We start from the raw sequence: 6,158 nt of genomic DNA, 5'->3' as shown, positions 1-6,158 counted from the left end.
ACATTCACACCTATGAGCAATTTAGAATGACCAATAATTTAACCCCACTTACTGCATGTCTTTTAACACTGATCTGGAGTCAGTTGTGTAATTGAGCCAGTAGAAAAATTAATTTTGTGTAAAAGCAGGTAGCTGAAAAACTGTTTATGTGATAATAGAATCACTAAATATCAAACATAGTTGGAGCGATGATAGATAGCGAGACACACAGAGGGAGATGGATGATCTGATGGACTGGCAGAGTGTATCCTTGGTTTCTGTTTCCTTTCTTTCCCCAGAATGCCTCGGTGCAGCTCATGTCCTCTGCCGCTTTATTTTTCTGAGAGCTATTTCTTCTGTGAGAAGAATGTCAAGTGCCTATCTCGGTGCGCTTCTCCGTGTTCTGTCTTTTGTTTTCTTACTTGTGGTTCACTCTTGATTTCTGTCTTCTCTTCTCGCCCCGGTTCACCTCAACCTTTGTCTTCTTGAGTGTGTTTTTGTCTCCTGGCTGAGACTTTTTTTTTTCTAAACTTTTTCTGATGTCTGGGTCATTGCACTTTAACTAAATAAGTTTATGTGTTAAGATCTGAAAGAAAACAAACTGTATTCTTACGATAGTAGCTCTTTATTGTGTGTGTGCGTGCGTGCGTGTGTGTGTGTGTGTGGGTGGGTGGATGGTAGTGTTAGGCGGGGGGGGGGGGGGGGGGGGGGGGTGGATACATAGGGGAGAGCGAAGAGTAGACGAGGGGGGAGGAGACATAGAGAGTCGTTATTAACGTGGCGACTCCCGCTAAAATTCAGGGAGTGCTGTTGCATCCAGCTGTTACTGGTTGTGCGAGGCTTCGTTGCCATGGCAACACAGCCCTGTGCGCCTGCTCAAGGTCGTTCATCCAGCTCTGAACCGAGCAGCATGCTGCACATAGGATGTACGGAGGGAGAGAGGAGGAGAGAGAGAGAAAGGAGGAGAGAGGGAGGGAAAGACAGACAGAAAGAGAGAGAACAGAAGAACTACTTCAAAGTGACCAATCAAAAGCACTTCAGTGACGCTGTGGTCGGTGAACAAACTCGGCCCTGCCTCCACCTCGTCTCTGACACACACGCGCGCACGCACACACACAGTTACTTTCCTCAATAAAGAAACAAACAAAAAAAGAAGCCCCTGGCCTTGGGGCTTGTAGGTTCTTTTGCCAGCTGATAAAATATTTAGCTGGTCAGTGCAAGAGAGAGACAGAGAGAGGGGGGTACGGTGGCTGGAGAAGAAGAGAGCAGCAGAGCTTGGCTTTGTGTTTTCCTTTCTCTAATGGTGCATTGCTGTGAGGCTACCTGGGGCTTCTCCCACCTCCTTTCCTCTCTCACTTTCTCTCCTCTCCCCTCAGAGGGCTGCAGCAGCATCCCTTGGGGGGGCTCTGCTGCATGTTTGCAGGCGCTGACTAGACTCGGCGCGGCACACAGTGTGCACTAAACAATCCCGCGCACCGAGGAATCACGCCGCTTCATCGCACGACACATTGTAGGAAATTGAGTCTAACGGTAATCTTTGTTGGGTGATATTAATAGCGAGGCACTGTGTGATGAATGCCCGCTGAATCGCAGCTCTACAGCTTGCGACGTTGTCGCCGGCGTGCTTGTACATAACGACAGTGCTGATGTTTCGCAGTTATAATGTTTAGTGCGTTCGTCATAATGGTTTCATTTTCCTAATAAGCACTAAACTAAACACCAACTGTACCTGAAGCTGAGGATGTAATTGAGGTTTTGGCTTGTTTTTGTCGTAAAGTTTAAAAAAAAAAGGACAAACTGCTTGTAGAGAAAATGTGAAAGCATCACCAGTTTGATTAAAATTCATCCTGAGGGGTCCAGTTGTTGTTCATGTCTTTGTATCGCTGTCAGAAGACAAATGTGGGTGAGCAAGGACATGTCCTCAATAGACTTGGGCCATGCACTGTTATGCTTTAAAGATTTGTGTTAGAATGATATTAACAGTATTTGGTTGTGTTGACACACACTTGTGCCATACAGCGGACACAAGTGACAGTGAATTTATTAGGACGGCTAAAAAAAAATTACAGCGAAGAGGAAAAGAGCTGAGTGGGTACATGACACATGGGAGGCCACATGCGCCCTCATCTAGCAGCTGCAGTCACCACAAGACGAGACGCGTAATGCGGTCGATCGCTTATTTTTGTGTGTGCTTTGCTGTATTGATTCAGAGATCATATGAATAAATTGGCAAATTAATCAAATGTAGTCACTTTATAATAAAACGCCACCCCTGAAGTTTAATAATGGCACGGATCGTCAGGTTTAAAGTGTCAGCATAGTTTGCTTCTATATTATCTCAGCTGTTGAGGTCACAGAATGCTTTCAAATCTAAAATGTGACAAACTTTTAGATTTTCTTCTCCTGCCTCTCTTTTTTTCTGGGTGCACGCAGAGTTTAGCTGGATTTTTTTTGACAAACTCAAACATTTTCGGGGAAGCGCAGGGAAGAATCGCTTTTTGTGGTCGGTGACGTTATAGTGTAGCATAGTGTGTGGATGGCTGTTTAAAAGTTAGAAAAACACAATCGGTGACCTTTCTGTGAGCCCCAATCAAAAGGAGAGTCAGACATTCGGGTCAAGAGGAGGTTAGGTTCACCTTTCTCTTTGCTCTTAGTTAACAGATGCCTGTTAAAGGGGTCCTCAGAGGGGTGTGTGTGTGTGTCTCTAACAAGGGGAGTTCTGTTTTTTTACTTATTTTCCATTGTAAAATCCAGACCTAGTTTATGTGTTTTAGAGTTTCTCTCACACACACACACACACACACACACACACACACACACACACACACACACACATATACATTTATGGGGTAGAGGATGAGGTAAATGTTACCAGCTGCAGCGTAGCAAGCAAGTGGCTTCAACTCTGCCTGAACCCGGCTGTTATGTGACCACCTCGTCAACTTAATTCACTCCTGCACTGCCTTTCCCTTAAATGCCACACCGACCCCCCCATATCACTCTATCACACTCACATATATGTATACACACACATAAACACACATCACTAGCTCCTTTTCCCCGTGTCACCAGCAGCATCGCTCAACTCAGAGTAGTGGTGGAGCACTCCCAAAGCTTGTAACCCCCCACCTCACCACGGCAGTGTTGAGCAGCACACTGGCCGGGTGTGCTACGTTATATTGGCTGCCCCTCCGGTTACCCTCTGAGGTCACATTGTTGTTGTTATGATGTCACAAAGGCTTTTTTGTGCAAACCTCTGGTCAGCTTACTTTTAGCTTACTGCAGTGAAACACAATTGACGCTCTTTAACCAGTCGATCGGTTGCAGGAAAAAAAACTGCACTTAATTTGGAAATTAACTTGTTCACTACTGGACTTATCATCCAGCCATCCATCCATCTTTATTTATAAAGCACTTTAAAACAACCATAGCTGACACAAAGTGCTGTACATTGGAACGAAATAATAAAAATTAAATACGATATCAGCTTAAATATAGCTATACGCATGTTTCGGCCAAGCTAGGAAGCAGAAAGAAGTCCCTCCGTGTGCTCGAGCTCAGTTCAGGCAGGGGGAGTGTCTTTAGTTAAATCAGGTTTTGCTTTTTAAACCTTATCCACCCCTCTCATTTTCTTTCTCTCACTTCCAACGAGTCTGTTAGTCCTGCGAGATCCGAGTCGTAGTAAACAGGCGGTGACATTCGCAGGCTCTCTGTGGAGGGAAAGGGGCCAGAATTTAAATATTGATTTGATGCAAAGTGAGATAAAATTTCCTATTCCTCTCATGCTCTGCTTTTAGATGCTTTTTATAGCTGTTGATTGTGTATTTTTAGCTGTTGTCGAACACATCAGACTTTACCCAAAAAGAAGGCTTTGATTTTGTTTAAGCACACTGTGTAAACATGCTGCTGTTTGTGACAGATCAGCGCTATATAGGATCCCTAGGATGAAATATCATCTCCTCTTGGACTCGGCTACCTGCTCAGGTAACCATCAGGTATTCAGGCTCGGCTTGTCTACAGATTCAAGGGGCTGTTAATGGTTATTGAGCTGGTAAGACTCCTCCAGTTGTCTGAGAGAGAAAAAAAAGCGAAATGGAATTGGAAAACTCGATATTTAGATTTTATTCTAATTAAAATGTTTAATGTTGGAACTTTGATAAGCACTGGGTCTCCAGACAGTTAGCTGGCTCCCAGTTAGCCGTTTTGAGCACCACAGTGCTCTAAGGACCAGCCACGACCCAGCAACAGGATGTTGGTAAATGCGTTGGAGCACGTAACTTGCAACTCACAGGAACTTCTGGTATTGGTGCCAAAGCCACAGGGCACCTTCACAGGTCTTCCAGAGTCTAATGCCCTTTTTCGTAGATCCACTGCAGCCTTGAATTCAAAGACATTAACAGCCAAATAACGCAAATTTCTAAGCTCTGCAGTGACATCATTTAACAGTCCGTGTGATGTGTGAATTAAGCCGACGTGAGAATGGTGGTAGTTTACTGCCAATGGAAGGGCATTGTGTGTGTCATCTTCTGCACATTGTATCTGGGCAGCTTACCTAAACCACAGAGTACTTCCTGTAGTCTGAACCCACCTAAAGCAGACTATTTCCAGCTGTGAGCTAAAGGCAATTAACTTAGCATGAAGGTTAATATTAAAACAGTTGTTAGTTCATTTGTGTATTTTCTCACCTTCCGAATTTTGCCATGGAAATAATTGGCAGCGACTGTTAATTTTAGACACACACAAATGTTAACCCATCATAACTGTATAATTTAGTTTGTAATGTGCTTTGAATTTTTGTTGTGGTGGCACTCTTTATTTTTATTTGAATCAAAGATTGTATCTGTAACAAATGTCCATGCCATGGAGGACGTTCCAGTCTACCGGAAGGAGAGTAGCTTAGCTATATTTATGTGGTACTACAGTAAACACACACACATACGTGCAGTGGAAACACACGACACCCTCTTATGTGTTAACTGAAAACCGTTGTCTCTCACACGTCTATGACAGGTCTCCAATAAAGGCCTTGTGGAGAGTACGTGTTAGCTAAGTACGATCTCTCTCCCTATCTTACAAAGGCTAAAAATAGCACCATATCTACGCTAGACTTCGAAAGAGAAAAAGAGGGAGGGAGGACGCAGAGAGAGCGGCAGAAGGAGGAGAAGGTGGGGATGGCAGGACGATGGTGAGAAAACAACAATCAAGGCACGAGAAAAAGGGGAGAGGAGATGAATAGAGGCAGAGCAAGGGTGCGGGAAGGAAAAGAAAACAAGCCATTAATAATTTACCTGCGGGACACTTCGAGTTCGACCTTTATTTCTGGTCAGTGGTGCACATGCACAATGCTGGGCTGAGTGTTGTGTAGTGCGAGGAAGGGAAACTCTTCTCGTGATCTGACTGCTGATGTACAGACTGGAGGTTTGCACCTGTGGGCAGTGGTCAAGCGTACTCAGGTAGTGGGATTTTAGACTCAAGAATAGCTCAGCTATTTTTAAAAAATCTATCAGTGAGAAGATGAAAAATTATCCGGGAAGACCAGTTAAAGTAAAAGATTCATGATTTCAGGAAGTGCCAAGCACTGCAAAGCACTTTAAAGATTTTACAGTGCTGGGGACATGTGACAAAAACGAATCTCTCCCCAATCACTTTACAAAGTAATTCGCCCTTTAATTTAGTTTGGCTTTCTAAGAACGTTTCTAAGAAATGACAGGAGTACACAGTGTGATGTTTTTGTTCCCGTGTTGCTCTGTAGGTAGAGATGTGTTGCTGTTGCCAGTTCTATTTTGGATTGTGATGTTGAACTGTACAAAACACCTTCTTCATTCATGATTTCTTTTTAGTTAGTTAATTTGGCCTGTCTCTGACACTGCAGACTCCTTCAAGGGAAAAAAATTCTAAATGCATTCTACCTTTTGCTGACATAATATTTGTTTGTGGATGTGCACATGGACTAATGCAGAGACTGCAAATGACTAGTTCTTACTTCTATGTCCTAGTCCACTCGGACCAAGTTGGAGTTGGATTGTTTTCCACAGATCTGCACGCACATAATCTTCCTTAATGTAGTCGACTTTCTCGTCTGCAAATATTTTATTTGCCATTTATTTTATGCAGAATAAAGTAACAATAAACAACTTTTTCCTCAGTGAGTCAGTTATCCTACAGATGAACTCCAAAGC

This window comes from Neolamprologus multifasciatus, chromosome 20 (assembly GCF_963576455.1).
Source record: "Neolamprologus multifasciatus chromosome 20, fNeoMul1.2, whole genome shotgun sequence".
NCBI classification, from domain to species: domain Eukaryota; kingdom Metazoa; phylum Chordata; class Actinopteri; order Cichliformes; family Cichlidae; genus Neolamprologus; species Neolamprologus multifasciatus.
Note: the sequence above shows the minus strand (reverse complement) of the source record.